The following is a 15421-nucleotide window of genomic DNA, read 5'->3' on the forward strand; positions in this document are numbered from 1 at the left end:
GTGCCCAAAGGATTAGGTTAAAGCTTTTGCAGTGCAGTGGAGATGAATTATTCCATTTTTGCCTAGTGAGTGGTTTCTCATATCTTCTTCCAAAGTGGTGGACGTGTCCCTTATGTCAGGATGGAGTTACACAGCCCACCACCCAGAAAGGCAAACTGCAAAGAAAGAGCACAGATACAGTGCCTCTACCACCAGATTTGAAACAATAGCTGCATCAACCCAGCAAGAAAGCAGAGCTGGGCTGTTGGGATCAGCCTGCAGATAAATCAAAGTGAATCTGAGTGATAGTGATGTGATGTTGCAATAATAATTCACTCCTCATGCTGATTTAGAAGAGGAAGCCAATTCAGAGCTTCAGAAGCACCAGGGCCAGCACGGAGCCCTGTGGGACAGAATGAAAGAGAATAGACAGTTCATATGGAAACAAAGTGGAGGTTATCAATTGCATAAAATACACACCTGGCAGAAGACAGATGAGAGAATTTCTGGAAATGCTTTGGATTATAATCTGTCCTTCAGACAACTGATTTATGAAAAGCTGGATTCTTGTGTTTTATTCAACCAATCTGAAAAAATATATTAAATATGAATCCTCTCTCTGTATGTGAGAGGATTGCAGCAATAGTAATTTAAACAGGATGTTAGAGTATGACAGAAAATACAATTTCATCTTTACAGTGATGAGCCAGAGACCTCAATTTTCCTCTTCCTATGATGTGACTCTTGAGTCAGACTTGAACTTTAGGTATGGTCTGAGACAGGGCTGGATCGCCTGTCTGCTGGTGCATCTCAGGACAGACAATCTCAGGACAAACCTTTTTGGGAGCTCAGTCTTTGAGGACAAAATAAAAAATGCCAATCACACTGGCATCACACCATTTGGAGGCTTTAATTACATTTATTTGATTTTTATTCCTTGCTGCAACTCTACTCATCTGTTTCCAGGCACAGTGGAGTCAAGGCAACCTGATGTTGTTTTCACTTTACCAACATCTCTTTGGAAAACAGACCCATCTCACTGTAGAAATGTTCTGAAAACAAATTTAAACAATTCCTCCTACCCCCAACAAAAGAAATCAAGTGCCAGAGCTTTATTTTACACTTTCCTTGAACAATACTTGGACATAAATGATACCTGGTAATTGTATGTTCATTGACATTGTATTTTTAACATTTCAGGTGATTAAGGTGGAGTCACAGATCTTTAATTTTTAATTTGGAGAAAAAGCTTTCCCATGACAATGGAGTGCATAGTTTCAAGATGAAATCCAGCCTAGTAAAGACCTGTGGACTGGCACAGAAAGTGTGAAATACCACATGCTCTCTGCTAATAAGTCAGTACAGTTGTAAGGAGTCAATGCAGTATCAGCTGATACCTGGGAGAAGAAAACCACAAACACGTTTCTCTCTGCAGAGCATTTCCAGCACACCTGAAGCCTGTGAACGACGCTGGCATGGTGAGCAAATATTGCTGTCTGTGGGTTAAAGTTCAAATGCATCACTTGAGCAGATGAGGAGTTCAAGCAGGGCAGAACAACTTGCCATTTCCTTCGGGGAGCGGTGGCCGTGGGGTGGGGAGGGACGTGGGTGTGAGAGTAGGATGCAGACAGTCACAGCCCTTCTACAGCAATTACCATAAAGATTAAATAAATACAATAGCCTAATTTCACATGGAAGTACACTTTAATTAAGTCTCTGCAGAACAATGAGCTGCTTCCATAAGAGCTGTGAAAATCATCACTAGGGACTGTCCAGAGGAAGAGAGAAACAAACAAGAGAAGGTCTCTTTGTATAGAAAATATGTACAGGAAGTATCTTGAAAAGCTTGTCCCCAGTTAATTTACCTAGGAGCAATTAATGACAAACTCCAGGGTTTTGCTCTGGTTTTATATAAGTTTCCCATCCCAGAGCCTCATGGCTCTTCCCAGATTGAGTTCGACAATTCATTTGCAGACCAATAAAATTTTTTTTTTTGCATTTCTAGACTATTGCAAAAGCACCACAGCTTATTGTGTGTGATGTATGCCAGTGGGCTTATCTTGGCTGAAATGCTTCTGGGAGGCAAAGTTGTGCAAGATAAGCTCCCGATGTATATATAGAAAAAAAACTGTTCTCCCAACTCAGGTAATGATGCATTCCCTATGTCAATATGGTCAGGGATAGAGTTAGTAGGAGGTGTTAGGGGAGCATCACCTGTAGAACTTCCCTTCACCCTTCCCATTATTTTCTTTATCTTCCTGTATGATCAGGGATCCTAATGCACAAGAACAACATGAGAATGAATCAATTTTCCATTACCATTTTTACAAACACCTGGCTGCATTTTCTGAGTGCACAGAAGTTTGGCCAGGGTCATGGTTCTTCTCTTCTTGAGATTGGGATGTTCAACAGAAAACAGTACAGCTGCTGGCATCACATCAACCACCCATGACTTGTGGTGAGTTTCAGCTCAATAACACCTACAGAAGATGCACCTTCATTGCAAAGGCAGAACTGAGATGTTCCCTAAATCCCAGCCAGATACAAATCTTCACAGAGTGTGAGTGACAGGGCAGCTTGATATTTGTGAAGGAAGATTTTGCCTTGAAGCTTGGATGAGTAGTGGGTGTAAATTACAAATGACTTTTTTTTTTCACCTCAGAATCTATTATAAATCTATGATAATCTATTATACTTTAAAAAAATAATATTATTGCTTTAAAGAGTGCCATCTGGTAGCTTTCAGCTATCAGCTCTGCAAGGCTCACAAAGGTGAGACCTGTAATACAAAATCACTTTTGTGCTTGATGCTCATCTTACACCAAGGTTGTGGAGGCTTTTGGTCAGGCACTGCCTTTGTTTGCTTTCTTTGTTTTTATGCAGCTAGGTAACATAGCTGGGCCCAGCTCCACAGAGGGTGTCTTGGGCACGACTGCACTGCAACCCAAAAATCATTACAACCAGACAATCAGCGCTCAGAGCATGCCAGGGTCTGCTTTTTCTTTGAAAAGGAGTTGAAGCACTTGTGGAGGTTTAATCGAAATCTGAATGTATGTGACCGAAATTGGCTCCCTGTGATTATTTATACAAGTAAATCTCTGCTTCTCACAAGTTCCCAGAAATCAAATGCCAGACTTGTATGATCATTTTTTTAAAAAAAATAAGTAAATATTTGTTGAAAATTCTTTGCTGTATTAATTTTTCTCTGCCTCCTCTCAGGCAGCCCTGATAGCAATGGAGAGACTCCTGGTGTGCATCAATCAACCCAGAGAAGAGGGACCAAAATAGATGATTACTGGGTCTATAATGTCTTATCCTCAGAATGAAACCAAATTTTCATTTAGCTTTTAGAATGGCTTGTTTTCCTCATCCATCTGCATGCCCAGCTAAAATCTTCCAGAAAGTGATCCTTGTTTCAACAGTAGGTATGTCAGGTACAGGTATTTTAAGGAGGAGGTAGTTTAAGCCAAGGGCTGCATATTTCCATGTTTTCCTAACCCCCAGTTGAAAACCCATCTGCCACTAAGTGGTTTATAACTTGACAGTCAGCCACCACTATTTTTTAAAATGTTCTATAATGTTTATAATGTCAGCCAGTCCCTGTTGCTAGCCCTTTTTTTTTTCTTTTCTTTCTTTTTTTTTTTTTTTTTTTTTGTGGTAACCCTTTTACCTTCTTTTTCCCTGCTCAGACCCATTAGCAGGATGTTGTGCAATATGGTGCTTGTCATCTGTTTCAAAGACACAGTGATGAGATACAGGTATGCCAGATGGATAAACCTAGTGTGACTAATTATTGTGTATTTGCCTTTAATTATTATCATTTATTACCAGAGAAAAGACAATAGAGGTTCCCAGACTTGGAAGGGAATGTCGGCAGAAGGGGAATTTTTGTCTTTTTGGGTTTTTTCTTTTTTTTTTTTCCAAGAGACTGGCACATCAGCAAGAAAAGTTTTCTTCTTGGAGAGAAATACTATGATACATCCAAGACAAGAGGAGACAACATGACCCAGGGAATACTTTCCATTCCCTGGCACATACTTGAGGATCACATCTCTCACAGGTAATAAATAGGTTTTGTGTACCTATAGAACAAGTATTCTCTTGGCTGAATGTCCGCTCAGGGCATAAGGAATGTATGGATATCCTTCAGTCATCTCTCAGAGAGGTCTGAGTTCACAGCGACCTCCAAAAATCACCCAGCCCAACCCCCTGGAATTGGCAGGGACACCTTCCACAAGACCAGATTGCTCAGAGCCCCGTCCAACCTGGCCTTGAGCACGTTCAGGAATGTGGCATCCACAGTTCCTCTGGGCAGCCTGTGCCTACAGGTAGGCTTCAGTCCTCTCTAGTCTGGTTTTGGAGACATTTGCAGCCCTGGCTTTCCCCTTTTGGCACCAGAGAAAAGACTAAACCATAAGATGTACATTGTGTCCTCCACAGAGAGGTGACACCTGAGGTCCTTGAGCAGCAATTTCTGACAAAATCAGGCTCAGAGTAGCAAACACTGACATTGTGCCATCACACTGAGACTTCAATCCTTTAAATAGAATTTGCCTCTGTATCTGACCCGCACACGCAACATTTCTACATTGTCTAGCAAAAATGCAGATTTTCTTTTTTTCAGTATTATGGCCTTATTTTCAATCAAGCCTTTCACAAACACACACATTTACAAACGTGTGTTATAAAACAAACATTTTGAAACAAAGGGGACATTGCTGTTGCATTTCAATATGTGCTGCTGAGGACAGACACTTCACTCAACTCAGAACCCATACCCTGGCACGCTGGATGATTTTGAGAGTCTAGAAGGCTGACAATGGTAAGAAACTTTTGGAAATAGTTAATGCTCTGGTCCCAAAAGCTGCTTTCAGGTTACAGCTGAATCAGCTGCCATTTACAAGTGCAGAGTGAGTTTATGATGGCTCATAAGCCTGATCTTGCTTATGGGGCACTGCACTTTAATTTGAGAGCAGCCACACTGATTTGGTAAACAGATTGAGGAAGAGCTTCAGACTCCAGGCTTTAAAATTCATGAGGATCTGATTTAGTACATTTTACACTGGTATTTTAACATATTTGCTCTATGGCTAAATAACCTAAAGGACCAGTCATATACCACAATCTACCGTAGATAATACAAGATATAATCAATGTCACCAGGCTGCTGAGCTATTTCTATATTTAGTATTTGTCAGACAAATACATGCAAAGGCATTAAAACAACAAAGTCCGTACATGGATGATTTGTGAACAGGAGAAAAGGCTAAATTTGCCACTGTTTGCTCTGAATAGCTTACCCAGATTACAGGCCAATTTTGTTTTGGACAGAAATATTTTCCATCACAGAGTCTGCTGAAGTCAAGAGAGTACTATTCCTTTGGCCGCAGGATGGGCTGAAGGGCTGGGCTGTATTTTGGGATTGGCAGCTCTGATCATCTCCCTTTAACCCATTTGAACACAATTTGATTGGTATTTGACTGAGCACTTAATAGTCTGTGATTGCCTTGATTGTGGACTTCTACATTTAAGCCAAATGCAATGTCATTATTATATATCAAGAAAGAACGGTCCCTGATAACCAAAAAAATATTACATAAAATTGGCACGCTGAGAATTAAATATGCAGATTCAGCCTAATGAAATATCTTGCCTTTGGTTGCAAGAGCCTTCATCATTCTTAAGAAGATTTAATGCTAATCTGACTTGGAGCCGTTTCAGTCCAATTATTTTTTTGCAAATTTTTGAGCTTTATTTTTTCTTTTCAGCAGCATTATTCTGTCTTGACAGTTTTTATTTTGTTATTTTTGTGGATATTGAGTAAATGGGAAACCAATTCAGAACCATTCTTAAGTAGAAATGAAATGCCCTGTAATCCAATTTTGATCAAAATACATCTTCGCTTTTCGGGGACCGAGCAGCCTGTGCAGTTATCTCTGCACTGCACAAGTTGATAATAAAGCAAAGCAAAGCTCACATTCTTTTCCCTTTGCATGTGGTGGGAACTGGGCATTGTTCAGCTGGAGAACAATGTGCTGCTCCCCCAGCATGTGGCAAAGCAGCAGAATGGCAAGAAGAAGATTTCTCCCTGGGCTTCTACTTCTTTTTCTCTAATGTCTGAAGTAAACCTTTCTTCCCACCTGTGGGTGGGTGGTTCTCTTCCCTGGAAACCTTCCTGTCTCCCTCCCCTGGTGTCCTGTGTTTGCAGAAGATAGCTCAGTGCTGCAACACCTCTCCCAAAAGCACTCCTAGGGAGCAGAGACACGTTCAGTTCTTGTCACAGACCTGGTTTACAGCTCCTCTGCCTTCCACTTCAGTACCCATTGCCTTTTGGTTATGCACAGATGCAAAAGCCAATACAGATCACAAAAATACAATCCCTGTCCAAGCAGTGACTGGACAAAGAGGCTTCGTGTATCTTTCAAGGTGCAGGGAGGGTCTTTGTTTCATGTTTGGTTCAATGGCTCCAGCTGAGTTCTTAACTGGCTTTTATTCCACTTTGCCTGGCAGAAGCAATACCTCAAGGAAGGCTTTTCTGGTGCAACATCAGCAAATATTGGTGGCTTAGAAACAGCTGTTTGCAATCAAACAAAGCTGCTCCATTCCCCCTAAAAATGCCCTTATTCTTTCCCACCACTCATTTCTTCACCAGCTCCTCCTACCTACAGGCCAAACTTTTTTTCAATGTTCATTTCATATAACTTCCCACGTTCTAATGCAACAGGCATTCTTCTAGGATGAGACACAACATTGAGTATCAACAAGTTTTCAGGCATCCATCCACACAGGGTTCTAAGTCCACAGGATACTGTGATAGGTCATAAAGGAGGGATACATCATTAAATAATCATCTCAACATTGTCATCACCTGCCACCTGTCCCCAAAAGGAAAAGTTAGGAGAGGTAACATGTCAGTATGAGAGATGATTAAATATAAGTCAGTGGTACCCTCCCAAGACACTGAGCAAATGCCTTCTTTTCCTTGCTAGCAGGAAGCTCATTACTAAAGGATAATCTCTTTTTAAAGAGATGGAGTTGTCTTTCCAAGGCATCTTTATGTTCAGCTACCCTTTATTAGGTACCTTCTTGTTTGTGTCTACTCATCACATCTTATAGTTTCTTGCTGCTTCACTCTTTCTGTTTCCTCACCATCTAACCTTAGACCATTCCCTTTCTTTCTTTCTCTCTGGAATTCTTCCTGCTGGTATTTTCCATGAATCCATCTGCATTAAACTATTTATAGATACAATAAAGTCCGCTTTTGTCTAATGTTTATTTTCTTTAATAACAAGAAACATGGGGGAAATGTTCCAAGGAACCGAAAAAGGACGTGAGTTTTCCTGGACGCTAGGCAACAGTAGTCAAAAAGTACAAAACAAGATGTAGGATGTTCATAAGATGCATCTAAAAATAATAATCTTAGTACTTTTGTATCTAATATGTTCTTTAATATGTTATATTTCCCAAATCTGAGCCTTGGCTTTAATGCTGTCATGGCACTCTGAATGTTTTAATGGACAATGAGTCACTATGGAGGCAACCAGGAGCAATAAGTAGATGGTAAAAATTAGAACAAACAATATATCTTGCTAAATGAGTCACTGCTAGTCCTTTGTTACCTTTTACTGTTTGAGTTTACTTTCCATCATGATTTAAAGGCTTTTCCCATCTCCTTTTTCAGTGGAGGGTTTTTGCTTCTCATTGCTTCTTTCTTCCCTTCAATTATGCGAGCCATGCAAGCGTTTCCCCTTGAACACTTTCCAGCTCCCCACCCTGTACCTCACCCACCCCGTGTCCTCCCCCTCGTTTACACAGCTCCCTTCTCCACCGTGTTTCCTGCACTGCCTACACGAACTGCACTCAGCATGGATGTGGTGGGGGAGGGAGGGTGGAAAGGGAGAAAGCAAGGAGAGGATTCCTGAGGAATCTGTGTGAGTTTCAAACTGGAGGCTCTTCTGCACATGGAAAAGATGGAAGATGTAGAATAGGAGAGAGGAAAGATTCAAGAGCAGGTCCAGAGTGACCAGAGGCAACCTCAAGGTAGGAGCATGTTGGTTCTCATCTCTTCAGAGGGAGCTGGAAGCTGCAGAGGTGGGAACTCAGGAGATCCAGTCCCTGCTCTCCGCAGCACCCACGTGAAGCAAAATTCAGAGGGTAAGACTTGTGGAGCTCTCCCTGCCACCTCTCCTGGCAAAAGGTTATTCAGCACATGGGAAAGGTTGCTTTGTTTCTTACTCAGTGTTACATACCCCTTGACCACTCACTTTACTGCAATTGCTTGTCTAAAACACTGTTCACTGTCCCTGTCCCCACTCCCATTCCAAAACCACAGGGAAAGGACACTGACACCACAGAAGCAATGAGCTGCACGTTTATGGCCCTTCTTGCAGGATGGGGATGAAATCTGCCTGGAGGACTTGCAAAATTCAGTCCCTGCTCTCCTCACAGTGGGATGTGGATGTAAACATTGCCTCTTTCTCAGAGCAGCTTTTAAGAGTGAGTATTTGTCTCAGAAAGAACAAACACACACCATCAAACTACAACACAACTAACAAAAAAGCCCTCGGAGACCAGCAGCTCCCAAAAAATCAGATCTCTCTGAAAAGATCAGTTCTCTCTGAAACTTCACTCGTTTGGATTCAAAGGTACCTGGACGCAGAGCACTTGAGCTAGAGAAACTGCACATCTGTGGCATGTGTTTATTTATTTATATACCTGTTTTCCAATCTTGCACCTGCCTACTTTAGCTGATCTCTAGCTATCAAATTGTGATGGAGCAAAAGTAATAAAATGCCTGTAGGATAGAAAAACCCCGCTTGAAGTTCTCCCATAGCTCAACCAGACCTAGAAGATGCACAATTCAATTAAAAGAAATATAAAGTTTTTCTCTCCTCACCTCACCATTTCCCCCGTCTCTTTTGTGCATTTCATACATCCATATATATATATAGATATATATATAAATAAATACTCACATACACACACACACACAAACCCACCCCTCCCCTTCCCAATCCTTCCTTTAAGGTTTAATTTAACAATAACATTTGCGATCGGGGTCCTGAGCATCTCAAGGGCATTGCGCTTGAAATTGCACACACTCCGCACCATTTATCATAGCCTGACATGTGTCATGTTCCAGACTGCAGCTCCAAGAGGTTACAGCTCACGACTGCTCCTTTGTTGATCAGCTGCCGAGACAACTGAGGCACCTTTCTTTCTTTTTTTCTTCCTCTCCTTCTTTCATTTTTTTTTTTTTTATTATTAAAGCTGCACCGTCCTCTTTTCATAGGGCTCATGTTGACACAATGGAAAAAGAAAACAAATCCTTCTCTGCTCTGTGCAGTTCCCTCACCAGATCTACATCAGCACAAATTCCGATCACATTTTATTTGGGTTCAGTAGCAAAGCTTTGGCTGGTTAATATCATTGATTAATACTGGATGTAAGAGGGATAAACTGTTTTCAAGGTAGCTCTGTGCCTGTGGAGAAGAACAGGGTGTGTTACTGCTAAGGATATTTGGGATAGTGCTAAGGCACTTCCAAAGTGCTTTTCTCTGGCAGCATCCAGACTTGCCAGGCCAGTGAATTCCATCCATTGCTAAACTTCAGTCTTGGAACTTCAGGGAAACAAATTTTTTCTTGTCAAGAGTTTCTATTTCATTTACTCCACCTCTCCACCTTCACTTCCTTGGTGCCTTGCAGACTTGCTGCGTGCAGAGCACCTGAGACCTGTGTGTATCTTTGCAGGAATGATGCATACAGCAATTAAGCAAACCCGGCTGTTTATAAACAAGAGCCACTGAATTGCATTCATAAATCACTTGTAGATCCTACTTTTGCCAGTCTTCATCCTGCCAATCAACATTTGTGTAGGGTATTGGTGCAGGTGTCACTGCCACTTAATGTGTAAAGGATGCAAGGTAGTACTGATAGCAAAGAATGGGGTCTGAACACTGAACGCTCTAAGATCTGAACAAAAGCAGATTTTGTATTGTTCTGCATTCTCAAGAATGTCAGCATATCAGGTGAACTACAAATTTCTTTTTTAGCTATTTAGAATGAAGAGTTCTTGAAGACAGGAAATGATGAACTGGAGCCGATTTCTCCATTTCCTCTCCCTATTTTCATGTTCTGCTCTGTCCTGGAAGACCTCAAGCCTGAAGGTTCAGATCCCAAAGTCTGTCAGTGCTTTGGAATGATACTTGATCTTTCAGATTCCTATTCCCCTCTGAGCTCTAAATCACGCAACGTTCGTCACCACCTGTTAGCATCAAGCACAGCCTCTGCCGACACAGTTGGAGTTGTCTTACTTTCTCTCACACTCTCAGCTCTTGTCGATGGATATTTTTGGAGGTTTCCTCGGTTTAGAGGCACTTGATTAATCAGTAGTGCCAGATGGGAAGGCTCAACCACTACCACCAAGTGTGTGTCACACGCCTATTAGATTCACTAACAGAGGGTTTCCTTGCCATTGGCCAGCAAGATTTTGCACTTTGTCCTTCATTGTATGTTTTTTGCCCATGTCAGACCTCTTTGCCTTCCAGGTTAGCACGCCGGGGCTGGGCCAGCTTCCAGTCACATCGCTCTGCCTGTCCTGGGGACAGCCACCACCTGCACATCCCCGCCTTCCCCCACTCTGAAAGGTGGCAGTCTAGCAAAAACAGGACAAGGCACAGAGCACAGAGAGGTATAAGGGCAGAGACCAGCCTAAATGCTGTTTCTCCATTGCTTTGCCACCCTAAAAACCACTTGTGTGTGTGTGCCTGACGCTGGCACTGCCGCTCTGCCCCCAAGCAGCAAGGAAGCTGCTTGACTACCCAGTTTTAAAGGAATATGATGTCTCCCTAAAACTCTTAGGGAGGCTTACTGAGGATATTTAAGAGGGCTGGAGTTCTCTTATTTATGGAGGGACTGTGCCCAGGGTGTGCCTGTGCCTCTCTTTTTAGGACACCTGTTCCCATGAAAGCTGCTGTGGTGTTTTAATTCCTCACTTCAGACTGCACAGGGGCCAGTTTAGCCCCCAGCAGTTTTAAATGAAAGATTAATATTTTAAGGGTATTTTGTGGATTTATAAGGAGGAAGTAAGAAGTCTACAGAAAGGAAAAAAAATAGCAGTCTATGGCAAAAATATTAAAAATAACTAAAAACACACTAAAAATAAAAACCCCCTTCAGCTTTCCCTCTCTAACCATGGATATTTTCATTGTAATACTGCTCAAAAATGGGGTCCCATAGGCTGGGAGTGAAAGTGAAACACAGATACTATGGGTGTAATAGAAAAGCAATGAGGAAAGCGGCACACACAGTAATCTGGTGAGCAGGCTTCAGCTGAGACCATCCTCTCAATATCTCAACCATGGAGCAGAGCTAAGACTGGATTCAGAACTGGCTCAACATCCTGGTCTCCCTGTGGAAGGAAATACAGCTAGAGCAGCCTCTATTTATTGGGATGGCATTGGGGGATGCTGGAAATTAATTGGCTCCTCAGATATGAGGAATAAAAGTAACCTTGCGTCTCTCTACTAAAAAGAAAAGGAGAGAACCACCAAACCAAGCTACAATAAATAATAGCAGAACCAATAATGACTTAAAAAAAGTATTTAAATGCAATCAGGCATAGTGGAGGAAAGAATAATGACATGTGTACAGTAGACACAATGTAGATTACAATTTATAACAGGATACAGGATGGAGCCAGCACTTGATTAGGGGACCATGTTACAAATTTTTCAGCATATGTCCTCTGTTTTTCTTTGCCTTGGCATAGAAGGCTGGGCACTGCTGGTAAGTAAATCAGATCGTCAGAAAATGCCCATGTTGATGAGAACTGCAGGATCCAAGGAAATTAACTTGACTTGTATTTTAGACAATTCTGCCATATCCATTCCTTGCCCAGAGCTGTCAACGGAGAAAGAGTTGTGCCTGCTTACAGCTTTAATCAGAGATAAATTTACCCCTAGTTCATGAATATGTTTATCATGGAGATAAGTCAATGGCAGAGAATAGATTCTCAGCACAGCTCTGCATGTCTTGCACTAAAACATGTCATATACTGATGTGTTTTGCTCTACAAATAGCACCCTCATACTCCACTTATTGTCCAGACACAGACAGAGCCTGGGCAGGGAAAAGTCCTTCAGAAGGAAGCACAAGGAGCCTTTGCTGATGAGCTTGGAGGACCTCAAAGCTCCTTGGGTGTCTGCTTTCTGTGGCTTGGCCACCATCTATGAATCCTTTACCTGACTGCCAGGGGAGAGGTGAAGAGGGAAATTATCGTTTGGTCTGATCACAAAAGCTGTTGGTGCTCCTATGATCATCCTCTGTGTCCTGAGGCTCTGTCTCCTCCTGGATGTGTTCCCAGCTGCTGTTGTCTGGACCCAACACTTCAGGCATGTCTCTTGACCATTAATACCAGTAAGTCATGCTCTGTGGTGGGGTGGGGGGAAACCGTGATGTGCTATTTCTTGTGGGTAGTCAGGCTATGATAAAAAGGAACCTGTATTCATGAATAGAGTAATTTTTTTCCACTTTTAAATGTCTTTTTTTCTTCCCAGTCTGGTAACATCACATCCCTCAGAGTACCTTAAATTAAAGAAACCAATACTAGAACAACAAAAACAGGAATGGGAATGACACAGCAGCAAACCAGAAAGCAAATGGCTGACAAGGGATATTTATATGTTGCATGGTGTTATTTTGGCTGCTCTGTTTGTCCAAATTGCCCTAGAAAACAGAGAGAGCACAAGCAGCTAAATGAAGGCTCCTTGAACTTGGGGTTTTGCTGGATCCTGATGTGTGTGTGCAATGCGTGTGGGTGTATTTCTGTGTGTACATTGGGGAAGAAGGAAGATTGTTACTGTGGTCTCTTTCTAGACAGGCATAAACACCCCTGTTTATTTCCAGCATGCCATCTAAATTCAAAATTAGCATAAGCTGATGGTGTTAATTGATTTATATGCATGCAGGCAGTGGTTTATCAAAGGTAGAGGGACATAAGGTCACTCCCCTAAGGGCCTCCTGGGAACAAGTATCCATCTGAGATAATATTGAGATTGGCATAGTTGGGAATATAACTGTGTCCAAGTATGAAGAAACTGAGTTCTTTGTCATTAGCAGCAAAATAATTTTCCTATTAATATTATAATTCTCCTTTTAATAAAGGCTGCTCTCATTGAGGTCTAGGAAAGTGCCCTCCAGGTCTGCTCTGAAGTGGCCCAGGCTGCAGCTGGAAGGCTGGCTGCCTTCCCAGAGAAGGGAAAAGTCCTGTCCAATTTGCCATCTGAGCCCAGCTCTCGGAATTTTGTTCCTTTCAGGTCAGTGTACCTCAGCCATTGTGGAAATGCCAGAACACTTTCTCTGAGGAGGTCAGCAACGACACAGAGACAGCAGGGACCAACAGGGACTTCTTTACTTTCTGAGGAAATTTCATTAAAATATTTTCCCTGAGCTGTACCAACAGCAAAGCCAGAAAAGGGCCTTGACTTGCAAGTGTAAAAGGAGGAAAAATACATCCCCTCTTGCAGTGCTGGCCCCCTCAGAAGGGATGAAAGGAGAAGGATTAAAGCTGTAAGCAGGCACAACTCTTTCTCCATTGACAGCTCTGGGCAAGGAATGGATATGGCAGAATTGTCTAAAATGCAAGTCTGAAAATGCTTTGGCCAAAATGTCTCCTTATTTCTATTGGTTTTCACTATCTATTTTAATTTTTTTTTTTTTTTTTTTTTTTTTTTTTGAAAATGGATTAATCTGAATGGAACTTTTTCCTTTCAATCTCTCTGTTTGTTTGTTTGTTTGTTTGTTTGCCCCTTACCTTTTCCTGCGTCAATCTGGGGAATTCAGACATGAAATCCATTTAAAAAAAAGCATCTTCCATTTGTAAGCGAACCTCCCCTGCCTGGCAAATTGGGAATTTTGCTCTCTCTAGTAGGATCTGTAGTATCTGATTGCTCTCTGACTAAGTAGGAGCTCGACAAGGCCACCTTTACACTGAGCAATCCCATATATCAGAGGCCACCCCTTTGAATTCAATGGCTTTGCTGGTGCTAAGAGAGGGTATTGGAAACAGTCTGAAATCACACCTTTCACATAATAAGCAGCAATGAATAGAAAAGAAAAGGAAACATGAGGCTTATAGGATTTAAGGAGTTCCTTTTGAAGAAAGAATCCACCCTGCTGCTGATGGCCAGATGCTCATGTGGGTGTTGAGATGTGCAAATAAAGCAGGGTATAAAGCTGTTAGCAATGGTTCACAGCAACAGACCAGCTCCTGTCAAGGAGAAGCAGGTTAGGTAAACTTTTCAGGTGTTTGGAGGTGAATCTTTTCATTTGTGCACAGCCCTTGTTTGACCCAACTATTTCACATCATTACCAATTGCTTTGTTCGTACATATCAAACTTCCTTCTGGTGCTTTATTGGTTTCTGCTCTTGCTGACCTCTTCCAGCAGTTTACTTTCTAACATCCTGAATGCTTCATCATGACTGTTCAGCACACCTCACCGAGGGCTGAGATTAAAAGTTAAAAAAAAGAGAAAGAGTGAACACAACAGGAGAGGAAACAGAAGAGCTTTTGGCAGCAGCCTGGTGACACCCTGGGGGGAGTCAAATGGGATGAGTAACCACCCGAAATAATGGCAGAGGGGAAAAAAGAGAGAAGAGACTCAAACAGCAGGGCCTGAGTGAAAGAATTAGTAGGAACATCAAGCTGAGAAGGCCAGGGGAGGGGAGGAAGGCAAAGCTATCTCTCCATCTCAGCTCTCTGTTCCAAAGAGAGACACTGAGCCCTGTTGAAATAGAAAATGGGACCATTTAGTTTACAACACTAGGCACAGATATCTTGTATTCAGTGTCTGCTGCTCTCCTGCACTGAAAGTCTGCCTGTCTCTATAAGAGCAGTCCGGGGGAAATCTGAAGAGAGGGGAGAAGGTGGGAATTAAACAGGGGGAGAGCAGATAGTGTCAGCCCCACCTGCAGTGGCTGCAGGGCACAGCCAACACAGCACCAGCAATATCCTCCCTCCATAGGTGCTGCAGAGCTGCATTTGTGTCCCCTCCCTGACACAAGGCTGCAGGGATACACGGAAAGTGAGAGGACATCAGCCTGGCCAGGGCTCACTCTGGCTGAGCCCAGGTCCTTCAGCCTCCTCTATCCTGGCAAATCTCATTGGGATTATGTTTAGGCTGATCAGTTCTTGGTGAAGGATAAACATTTCATTTAACACAGGGAGGATGAGATTTGGGAGCCTGGCTCCTTCTGGATGGAGTGACAATGGAAACATTCAGTACTCATGCCAGGAAACATCATAAGATTTATTTAGTGTCAATAAAAGAAAGAAATATTTTGACAAAACCAGAATATTTTACTTGGGTTAATTTTTTAAAAATAATTCTCTATTATATGATAGAAAATTAAAATGTAAAGTCAAATATTGTTGTGTCCCCC

Source organism: Taeniopygia guttata, chromosome 10 (assembly GCF_048771995.1).
Source record: "Taeniopygia guttata chromosome 10, bTaeGut7.mat, whole genome shotgun sequence".
NCBI lineage: Eukaryota > Metazoa > Chordata > Aves > Passeriformes > Estrildidae > Taeniopygia > Taeniopygia guttata.